General features: G+C 44.8%; 1 pseudogene; it reads right to left on the bottom strand.

Moving 5' to 3' along the window:
• LOC132476180 (serine/threonine-protein phosphatase 4 regulatory subunit 1-like) overlaps positions 1–12,194 on the bottom strand; it is a 62,122-nt pseudogene that overhangs the window by 33,889 nt on the left and 16,039 nt on the right.

The raw sequence follows: 12,194 nt of genomic DNA, 5'->3' as shown, positions 1-12,194 counted from the left end.
AGTCAAGGAACATCCTATAAGAAGAGGACCCATATCCTCCAGTCTGGAGGTGGAAACTGTCCACCTGCACAAAAGAAAACCTTTTTCTCCTTTTCTGACTGAGTCTTCAGGCCTAGATAGACTTGGAAAAGAGGTCCCATGACAGTGGGAGGGAATTAAGTGACCAATAAAATGCAGAAGGAAATGGTCCAAAGGGACATCCGATGGCCATCTCAATCTTGAATGGCCTCTACCCTCTAGAGGTCAGTAGCAGCCCCCTGGCTGCCCCCTCCCCATGATGTGACAATCAAAAATGTCTCTATATATTGCCAAATGTCCACTGGGGGCAAAATCACCCCTGGTTGAGAACCACTGCATTAAAGGATGCTGGGCAAAAGGCATAAAGGAACTCTCTGTACCATCTTTACAGCAATTCTGTAGATCTGAAGTTACTTTAAAATAAGGTTCAGAGACAAAACAAAGACCAAAAAAAGCCACAATGGGGTAACATGACCCTCACTAGAAGAACTAAAATTATAATAACAATACCTAGTGCTGATAAAGATATGGAGCAACAGGAACTCACAGATTTTGCTTGTGGGAATGCAAAACAGCACAATTGTTATTTGGAATGCAACTTGTTATTTGGAAAACAATTTGGCAGCTTCTCAAAAAGTTAAATGCACACTTATCATTCAACACAGCAATTCCCTCTTAGGTATGTACCCAAATGAAATAAAAACATATGTCCACACAAAGACTTGTACACAAAGGTTCATATTAGCATCATTCATCATAGCCACAAGATGGAAAAAATCTCAATATTTGTCAATTGGGGAATGCATACACAAAACACAGAATATCCATACAATGGAATATGACTCAGCAATAAAAAGGAGAGAACTTCTGGTAACAACAGGGAGGAATTTCAAACGCATTTTGCTAAGTAAAAGAAGCCAGCAGAAAAGACTACATACCACATGATTCCATTTATAGGAAATTCTTAAAAAGGCAAAATCTTAGCATCAAAAAACAGATCAGTAGTTGCCTGGGCCAGTGGTGGTGAGAGAGGGGGAGACTGACTGCAAAGAGGCCAACAAGGAAACAAGGGGCTGATGGAAATGTTCAAACTTGACCATGGGGATGACTGCACGAGTGCATGCATCTACCCCAAGTTCACCTCACTGGACGCTCTAAGTGGGTGGATTTTATTGCATGAAAAGTATGCCTTGATAAAGGTGTTTGTTTCAAAGACACTGATGAGGAGAAAAGTCAGTGGGATCAACAGTGGCTAACGGTGGCCTGGAGGCCTTGGTGTGCCCGCAAAGAGGGACTGGCGTTCCTGATGGGTGTCTTGGAGCAAATGGAAAGGAGCCTCTGTCTGCCTCTGTCTGCTCCTCTGGGTACCTGACAATCTAGAAATAATACACGTCTCTGTGTCATTTCTGGCCAAGCATCGGGAGAAGAGCTGAAGTCAAAAACCCACCTTGGGGCTTCCCTGGTGGCGCAGTGGTTGAGAGTCCGCCTGCCGATGCAGGGGACCTGGGTTCGTGCCCTGGTCCGGGAAGATCCCACATGCTGCAGAGCAGCTGGGCCCGTGAGCCATGGCCGCTGAGCCTGCGCGTCCAGAGCCTGTGCTCCGCAACGGGAGAGGCCACAACAGTGAGAGGCCCGCATACCACACACACACAAAAAAAAACCCACCTTGATTTTCAGAAAAAGATAACTAGAAATGTGGAATTCAAAGAGGCATCTTTTGGCCCAGCATACTACAGGAAGAAATCCATCAGCTCGAGCCTGCCCATGGAGAGACCTATACCACCCCTGGGATGAAAGGTCGAGATCTGGCAGCCAGGAGGTTTGGGGAAGCCGGAACAGACACTATAAAGTCCCTGATTACATTTCACTGGACCACATTCATGGCAGCCTCCCAGGGGAAATCAAGCAACTAAGATCCCCAATCTGCTTGTAGGGCCATAGAATGGATAGACAGAGCTGAATCCAGCCTCAAGTGGTCACAGGAGGCCTGCCCTCTTAAGGAAAGCAAGGAAAGGGGTAAGAGAGGGCCCTGAAGCAGGGACACATCCACTGCTGTGAATGCAGAACGAGAGAGAGGTAAAGACGCAAACAGATTGGCGCTTTGGCACCAACACTTTGGCTGCTTGATGTTGGAATGACCTGGAGAGGTCACAGCGGATGAGCAGAGTCCACAAGCATCAGAGTCGATACTTCTGTCAGCTGTGCTAATGACATGAAAGAACAGTGGACAACTGTGCGCCTCAGGAAAGTGTGAGGAAGCTTAAATGAGATCATGAGATCGTGCACGTGAAGCTCAGAGCATGGTACCCAGCACACGGTGAGTCCTCTAGTGCATCAGCCATCAACCATATTACGATATAAGCAAAGAATCGCAATCAAAATGTCTATCAAAAGAGGGAAGCTAAAATAAAGTATGATGCAGCTATACACTGGCATACCATACAACCTTTTTTTTTTTTTTTTTTTTTTTTTTGCAGTACGCGGGCCTCTCACTGTTGTGGCCTCTTCCATTGCGGAGCACAGGCTCCGGACGCGCAGGCTCAGCGGCCATGGCTCACAGGCCTAGCCGCTCCACAGGATGTGGGATCTTCCCGGACCGGGGCATGAACCCGTGTCCCCTGCATCGGCAGGCAGACTCTCAACCACTGCGCCACCAGGGAAGCCCCCATACAACCATTTTTAAAGGTACCTTTAGAAATGCACTGAGTTAGAAAGATGCCCATGATACATGAAATGAAAAAACAAGAGGAAGAATTTTACATACAGTATGAACCCATTTCTTAACAAAAATTATGTTTATGCATATGTGTGCAATACATGTACATATAAACACACTCACATATACGTACACTCATTTAGGAAGTGTGTGGAAGGATATACACTGAACGGCTCATGGTTACTATCTAAGATTATAGTGGGGAAGGGAGGGAGACTCTCACTATTTAACTCCTGAAATTGCTAAATTTCAAAGAGCCCGTATTATTTCTGTGAATTTTTTTTAAACATAAAGAAAGAGGGTGGCTTGCTTTCACATGGCAATGTTCCCTGGAAATGTCACCACGGAAGGAACCCGTGGTGTCTCTGTCCCTTCTTTCCCTCACCCACTCATGCAGTTACGATCATGAGTTTAGCCCCACTGGCTCTGGACTAGGGGCAGGAAGCCTGGGGTGCAGAGACCAGCAAGTTCCAGGTCCCGCTGTGAAGGAGCTCACAGTCGAGGCCTGTAAGGAGGCAGGAAAATCGATGATGACCAACAGTGATGCGATTCTAAAGACAGAGAAGAAGGACGTGGAGGAACGAGGCAGGGAGATGAGCGTGTGGATGAGCAGGTGTTGGGTAGGGAGACGCGGAGGGGTGAGGTCATCGGCCGCCGATGTGGGAACAATCAGAAGAGGACTTGAAAATAAGTCTGATTCACGTGCTGCAGGTCACTGGAAGAGCTGGACGTGCTGGGGCAGTTAGGGAATACGGGGACTCTCTCTACTTTCTCCTCAGTTTTTCTGCAAACCTAAAACTGCTCACAAAAATAAAGTCTGTTAATTAAAGAAAAAATTAAAGTGAAATAAAAACCTCCCAACAAACAAAAGCTGTGAGAATTCATTGACAGTCGTCTTGTGCTAACAAGAATTGTTAAAGGAAGTTCTTGAGGCAAAAGGATATCTGACAGAAATAGACAGTTTACAAAAAGAACTAAAAAGCACGAAAATGGTAAAAATGATAGCAAATATAAAAAATATTTTTCTCATTTTAGTTGCTTTAAAAAGATAGTTGACTATCCAAAGCAAATATAGTAACAAGGTATTGTAGGGTTTGTAACTTGTGCAGAGGTAAAATGTAGGAAGACAATAGGGGGCGAGGAAACAGAAGTCCACTGCTGTAAGGTTCTTATACTGCATCCTGCACTGCATGAAGACTAGAATAATTTTATTTGAACAGTTGGAATAAGCTAAAGAAATATACTATAATCTCTAGAACAACCAATAAAAAATTTTAAAAGAGGTATAACTAATAAGTCAATAGTGGAGATAAATTGGAATTATTAAAAAACTCATTCGATTTTTCTTAAAAAGGCAGGAAAAGAGGAAAATACCAGGAAAAATTGAGACAAACAGAAAACAAAGTGCAAGACAGTAGATTTAAACCGAACCGTATCAAAAGTAACAAATGTAAATGAGCTAAACATTCAAATTAAAAGGCAGATTGTTAAACTGGATAAGAAAGCAAGACCCAATTATATGCTTTCTACAATAACCAGGCTTTAAATATAAGACATAGGAAGGTTAAAAACAAAAGTATAGGCAGAAATATACCATACAAACACTAATCAAGAGAAAGCGGGAGTATATATATTAATATTAAACATAGTAAGCTTCAGAAAAAGGAATATTACTAGAGATAAAGAGGGACATTTCACACTGATCAAGAGATCAATTTATTCAAGAACACAGGGCAATACTAAGTGTGAACACAGCTTCGAAATACACAAAATGAAAACTGTTAGAATTGAAAGAAAAACAGATAAATCCATGATTATAGTCACAGATTCCAACATTCCTCTCTCAGTAATTGACAGAACAAGAAGACAGAAAATAAACAATAAAGAAGACCTGAATAATGTTTTCAAACAACTTTCCAAGTTGACATTGATAGGATACTCTACCCAAAAACGTTGGGATGCACGTTCTTTTCAAGCACACATGAAACATGCAACAAGTTAGAGTAGATTTCTGAGCCACAAAACAAATCTCAGCGACTTGTAAAGAAGAGAAATAATACAAAGTATGTTCTCTGACCACAAAAGACTTAAACTAAGAATCAAATAACAGAAAGATACCTGAAAAATCATCAAATATTTCTAAATTAATCAATATACTTCTAAATAACTCATTGGTCAAAGGAGAAATCATTATGGATGTTAAAAATACTCTATAATAAAAGGTAATGAAAAATATTGCCTATCAGAACCTGAGGATGCAACTAATATAATATTTAAGTATTTATAATACTTAATATAGTACTTAATAGCAATCTTAAAATGTAAAATGCAGATGTTATAAAGGAAAGGCCAAGAAAGTAAAATGTTAAGCATTCCTCACAAGATGTAAGAAAAAGAACAGCAATTAAATTCCCCCCCACAAGAAAACTCCAAGGAAGAAAAAAATACAGATTAGAGTAAAAATTACTGAACTAGAAAATGAACATATAACAGAGGAATTCAAAGACAAAACTTGATTCTTCAAAATAACTAATAAAATTGATAATCCTCTGGTAAGAATCATCTAGGGGAAAAAAAGAGAAAAGGCAACAAGTGCCAACAACAGAATGGAAAATGGGGCCATACTACAGATTTCACAGACAATAAAAAGAAAATTACCATTTGCCAACACACAAAAGAAAATTACCATTTGCCAACAGACAATGAAATAACAGATCTAAGTGGTGATTATTTGTGACCATTAAAATCATTAGAAGAAAGGCTGGTAAGGAATTTTGTAGTGAAAGAATCGAACACCTGCGCCCACTGCTCAATATTAACATCTCGACCAGACCTTGCCTCCTGATGTTTTGTAATAAAAAGTATACAAGACAACATATGAAGTATTGTTTAAAAGAAAATTGAAGCAGAATCTAATCAAGTCTCCAAGTTTAATTTTCAGTTTACAGAAAATACAGAGAACAAAGGAACACATGAAATTACACCATGAGAATAATGACCACCAAATCCAGAATGTGGAAAATTCTACAAGACTAATGACCCCTTCAAGAGGGACTTCCCTGGTGGTGCAGTGGTTAAGAATCTGCCTGCCAATGCGGGGAACATGGGTTCGATCCCTGGTCCAGGAAGATCCCATATGCCGTGGAGCAACTAAGCCCGTGTGCCACAACTACTGAGCCTGCGCTCTAGAGCCCGCGAGCCACAACTACGGAGCCCACATGCCACAACTACTGAAGCCCATGTGCCTAGAGCCCGTGCTCCACAACAAGAGAAGCCATCACAATGAGAAGCCCATGCACCACAACGAAGAGTAGTCCCTGCTCACTGCAACTAGAGAAAGCCTGTGTGCAGCAACAAAGACCCAATGCAGCCAAAACAAAAGACTAACGACCCCTTCAACAAATACATGATGTAGGAGGAAGATGACAGGGAGAATCAATTAGAGAGTAAAAGAGATTTAAGAGCAAAAGGAAAACAACTATGAACAAAAAAAGACTTAAGGGCTTCCCTGGTGGCGCAGTGGTTGAGAGTCTGCCTGCCGATGCAGGGGACACGGGTTCGTGCCCCGGTCCGGGAAGATCCCACATGCCGTGGAGCGGCTAGGCCCATGAGCCATGGCCGCTGAGCCTGCGCGTCCGGAGCCTGTGCTCCACAACGGGAGAGGCCACAACAGTGAGAGGCCTGCGTACCGCAAAAAAAAAAAAAAAAAAAAAAGAAATGATACAATTTACATTAGCCTAAAAGATCAAATACCTAGAACTAAATCTAACAAGATACAAAAGATCTCTACAACAGAAAACTATGTATTATAGTTTTATAGTTATTTATGTGTATGTTTATACATGTATATGTATATATGTGTATACACACACACACACACACACACACACAGGGAAAGTGAAGAAAATCTTAAAAAATGGAAGGAGTAGACACCTAGATATTGTAAGGATATCAATTCTTTACATATTGATTTATGGATGCAATGCAATTGCAGTGAAAATCCCAGCAGGTTTTTTTTTCTAGAAACTGATAAACTGGTATTAAAATACACTTGGAAACGCATAGGGCCAACAGCAGCCGGGACAATCTGGAAGCACAAAGTGGGATAGCGAGGTATCAGGTAATCTCTCTGATACCAAGACTTTGATGACAAAGTTGCAGTAATGAGGACGGTGGGGTCCTGGTGCTACGACAGATACACAGCCAATGCAGCAGACTAGAGAGTCCAGAAACGGACACCTGACTGAAGACAAAGGTGGCAATGCAGAGCAGAGATCAAAGCGCTCTCAGTAAATGGCCCTGGGTTAACTGGAGACCACAGGAGGGAAATGAAACTTGAACTTGTCCCTCACATCATACCAAACAAGAAAAGCAATTCCAGGTGGACTGTGGCTCCCAGTGTGAACGGGAAACAGCAAAACTTCAGGAAGACAGTGTAAGAAAATACGCTAGTGGCCTGGGGGGAGGCAGACGTCTCTTACACAGGACATGAAAAGCAGAGACCCTAAAAGAGAAAGTTGCTAAACCGTGGACTACATGCCTCAAGGAAGAGCGGCTCATCAAAAGACGCCGCTCGCAGCACCCTCACTTCCCCAGCTGTAGCTCTGGGATACTAACTGGGCTCGCTCAGTAGCACTTGCTGTGAGCCTTCTATGATTTAACAGATGTAAAAGCAGAGACTATAATTTTTTAAAGGAGTAGTAAGAATAGACAGTGAGTAGGAACCAGTCTTAACAGAACCTGTCCTTCAGGGAAGGGATGCGGGGAGGGCCGGGTAGAGTCCGCAGGACTGTCAGAGTGAGGGAGGGTTTTTAAGTGGAAGGAAAGGGCCCGTAGAAGGGGTGACAAGGAAGAGACAAGAAGACGGAGGGCGACGGGAGACGAGAGAGCGCCTTCTCCTCTGAGGGAGGAGGGAAGTGCCGGCAGATGCAGGTTTGGGCGGATTGGGAACCCAAAGGGATGCCTTAGTCTCTGCTTTCCTCCTGAAGGAAGAGTCAAGGTCGTCTGCTGAAGGGAAGAGGCGTGGGCTGAGCCCGGAGGAGGGTCCTGCCAGCACCGTGAGGCGTGACAGCAGGATGTGCAGGACAAGTGGCACAAAGGTCCCTGAAGCCCAGTGCCGTCAAGACACAAGACGGGCGAGCAACACACCGACCGATGCTTCTCAATTGCGGGACACGTTTTACTTTTCTGAGCACCGTACATGTGAAGGAAAGCCAGTCAGCAATCTTAATTATTTAAATCCCGTTAAATTTCATCACCGTCTCCTTCCTGGCTTACCGGGTGGTCAGTAAAACAGCAACAAGAATAATGGGAAACCCTAATAACGCAGTGCTGTTCGGGCAGACTCCCGGCATCCAGGGGACAGCCCGTATTCCACCTCCACCATGAATCCTGCAAGGCTGTCACAGACAGGTGGCCGCCAGTGGCCCCTTAACCGTACGCAGGCCAGGCACAGCTTACCGGTTGAAGATGTTGCCGCTGAAAAAGTGTACTTTTCCAGGCGAGCAAGTGTAGGCAGGTTGTCCTGGCCCAGAACGTCCAAGAAGGCTGTCATCCTCCTGCCGTCGCATGAGGGACCGTAGTCCTCAAATCCATCTAGAGGGGAAGAGGGGAACCACACTCGTAAGTGCGCACCAACTGGGACTGGTCACACCTGGGCAAGACGGGGCTGGTCGCACGCCTTCTACTTTCACAGGCCTTCCAGGCTGAAGCCTCTGAGTAAGGCAGACTTGACAATGCATGGAAAATGCAGGGGGCAGGTTAATAAACCAAGGGAAGGGTGGTGAGACCAGAGCCTTCGAGAAGGGCCAAACGCCCTCCCTTCTGATGCACTCTCACCACCGTGGATAGGACCCTCTCTGCCTTCTGGGACACAGAAGCAAGTGAACAAAGCGCTCGCCCCTATGAAAACTGGCCACGGAGCTCTATGCAAACACATTTAAAACGGTCGAAAGAAAAAGAAGTTTGACCCCTAAGTGAGAATCTGATGGCAAGTCCTCGGCGCTGTATCTTGTCGTGGCCTAAACGTCCTCACTATGCAGCTTCACCCACTCCGTGACATCGAGTCCCATCAACCTTCAGCCCTGGCCTGGCAACACCCAACCAGACCCCTTCACATGGATGTCTAACGGGTGCCTCCAACTCACTCTGGCCAAAAGTGAGCCAGCTGTCACACTGCCTCTTCCTCTCCAAGCCTGCTCCCCCGTACCCCCAGCTGAGGGCAGGCATCCCCTCCCTCCAACATAACGCCATACGACCCTGGAATGGAATGAATCCCCCAACTTCTATGTATTAGCTGCGTGACCAGAATAAGTGACTTCACCTGTCTATGCTCCCATATTCTAACATGTAGGGTGCATACAAAACCCTACCCTTGCCCAGTCCAGATGCTGGAACAAATGAGTTCGTGCACGGCAAGACCAACGGGATCTGGCCCCTCATGACCTGGCCTTGACCCTGGCCACCACCTTCTACGCACCCACGCGTCAGGGGTGGAAAGGCTTCCCGCCTATCCCCTGAACAGAAATAGCTGGGCGAGAAGCGCTACTGAAAAAAAGCAAGAGGGTTCCTACGTGGCAGATAGAAAAACCACGGTTAATTTAGGCAGTAACTGATAATAGTTGAAAACAAGAGATGACAAGTTTGCACCTAGGTGCTTACTCTTCTTTGAAACATTAACCACATTTTTTTTCTCAACTAATTCTTTTAGGCTAGTAATTAGAGCCTATTAAAAATGTACATTGTATAACAGTTACCCAGATAATTCTTACACATAATTAGACATTTCTAGAAACAAATGTGTGTGCCATGATCAACGACGTCATTTTCCTGCAGGGTCCCTCCAAGGAGCACCAGGCCCCTAACCACAGTCACGTGGCATGGGCTATTCTCAGTACCTTTCGGGATGCAGGAAGAATGTGCAACCTCCAACCCACAGACAGTCACAGAGCATTGCAGACCCGGCCTGGAGTGGGCTTTAAAACACCAAGTTCAAAACAGACAGCTTTGGGACCTGATGATGTCCACAGACATACATGCCCTTTTCACATATACAACCTTTCATAAGGATCAGGTTTCAAAACATCCTCTGAGGCCCAACCGTGTACTTCATGGGTTAAGAACTCCTGTTTAAAAGTAAAAGAAAATATTTCTTCAAAAAACTCTGCTTATGGGCTTCCCTGGTGGCACAGTAGTTGAGAGTCCGCCTGCCGAGGCAGGGGACACGGGTTCGCGCCCCGGTCCGAGAAGTTCCCACATGCCGCGGAATGGCTGGGCCCGTGAGCCATGGCCACTGAGCCTGCGCGTCTGGAGCCTGTTCTCCGCAACGGGAGAGGCCACAGCAGTGAGAGGCCCGTGTAACCCAAAAACAAAACAAAACAAAAAACTCTGCTTATCAGAGACCTAAAGAACTTAGCAATTCATTCTACAAAAGAATAATTGTTATTAGAGAACATGAATGATTCTACTACACTAACTATAGAAAACTACACTAACTATATACATGGAAATAAAAGCCATAAGCCATAAAATATTGGATAACTAAACTTTATTGGTTACCTCCTATAAGCCGGAACTGTGCTAAGAGCTTTCTGTACAGCAGTAGTTCACTAAACCCTGACAATAACCCTATTAGCCCATGTTTCCGTTAAGGGAATTGCAGCTCAGAGAGGCTAAGAAGGCTGCCGAAGGTCACGCAGCTACAGAGCGGCAGAGTCAGAATCTGAATGCAAACAGTCAGACTCTAGATGTTGCACTATGCTGTCCTGCCAGAAAGGAAACCGAAATTTTAATTTTAACTTTCAAAGAAATCCCTCCCTCCTCCCTGCCCGGGATTCAGCCACAGTGGCATTCCCTTAGTTCTTCAAACACACCAAAGGCCTTCATCTCGATGATTTTGTACATGCTGTTCCCACTGCCTGGGACACTATCACTCCTTAATCACTACGCCCTACCCCAGCCTGGGTGTCACTGTCCAAAAGAGCCTTTCCCTGACCTTTGGCGGAAGGCCAGTCCCTGGCTACAGACTCTCCTGGAGCTGTGGCTCTCCTGTCCTCACGCCACCACAGAGGTGCTGGCACCAGCTTTTGTGGCTGCTCGTGTCTGTCTCCCAGCAGCTCTGCCCGCTCCACGGAGGGGCTGTAACCCCAGCACCCAGTAGAGCACCTGACAAGTAACAGGTGCTCAATAAAAAGTAGTGCCGTGAAGGAACACCAAAAGAAACGAATGAAAATACTGAATTAAAAAAAAAAGAATGTTATAATATAAAATCATAAAGAATCAAGAAGGAACCTTAGCACATGCCTTGGTAAATTCCCTCATTTTATATTCAGAGCCCCCAAAGCCAGCAGCAAAAACTGGAATTCTTAGAACCTAAATGTTCTGCATTCCAGCCCAGCGCTCTTTCAAGAGATGTGCAGAAAGACCTACTGAGATGAAGGCTGAAAGCACAACAAAGCCAAAGGCAAGGGTTATGGCCCCTGAGGCAACTGAAGGAAGGCGAGAGAGACTTCCGTTTCCAGCCGAGAAGGTAAAAGACCTGCAAGGTTTACACAACTAGAAAACCAGGAAAAATATCAATGAAACAAAAGTTTCCAGGCACTGGACAACAAGCAGCCCAGCACTAGGATCTCCCAGAGAAGATCTCTCCTTGTCACAAGCAAGGAGAGTCCTGAGGTGGCAGCGGCTGACCACCTACAAGGTTCTCAGCTGCAGAGCAGGAAGCGTGAGGAGGCCAGGGGAGGGGAGGGAGCCACAGAGATCAGCACAGCAGCCCCCGGAAGATAAACCATTTGTGTGTTGCTAGGAAACAACTGCTTTAGCAGAAGTTGACACCCTATGGTCAACATTTAAGACCTACACACAGGTAGGGCTAAGGCACTAGATTTCTGATGCTTATACGGGGATAAAAAATACAGGTGGTGAATTTGAAACCAAGCCCCCAATATAAGACAATTGTGGAAAGGGTGCTACAGTTAAGGTGGGAGTAGGGTAAAGGACGCTCACTCCTGAGAAATCAAAAACACAGCCTTGCATGACCTATGGGTGTAGAGACCAGATTTACACGACTTGCAAAGTATAGGCGCCTCACACTGAGCAACTGGGAGGATCACTGTCCAGATTTATTCCAATTCCAGGCATCCCTGCTGAAGCAAACAAGCTGTTCTAAAGAGACTTACAATCCAATAAGCATGCACCTTCATAAAACAATCCCTGCTGAAGATAAATATGCAATAAAAATTTTCAAACTATACATGGTTACAAACCATCAAGAGGAAGGGTTAACAGACACAACAAATGAGAATTTGCACCCCAAGATTAGAGATATCATAAAAAAATCTGAAGTACACTGTCACAGAATTATGCATAGAATGAATAGGACTTTTAAAGTAGACACCATAATGAAAAAAGAGGAGAGTGCAGGGTGGGAGGAACAGGCACATTTGAAAAAGAACCAAGCAGA

This window comes from Mesoplodon densirostris, chromosome 16 (assembly GCF_025265405.1).
Source record: "Mesoplodon densirostris isolate mMesDen1 chromosome 16, mMesDen1 primary haplotype, whole genome shotgun sequence".
Lineage (NCBI taxonomy): Eukaryota > Metazoa > Chordata > Mammalia > Artiodactyla > Ziphiidae > Mesoplodon > Mesoplodon densirostris.
This window is presented reverse-complemented; position numbering and strand designations above follow the sequence as displayed.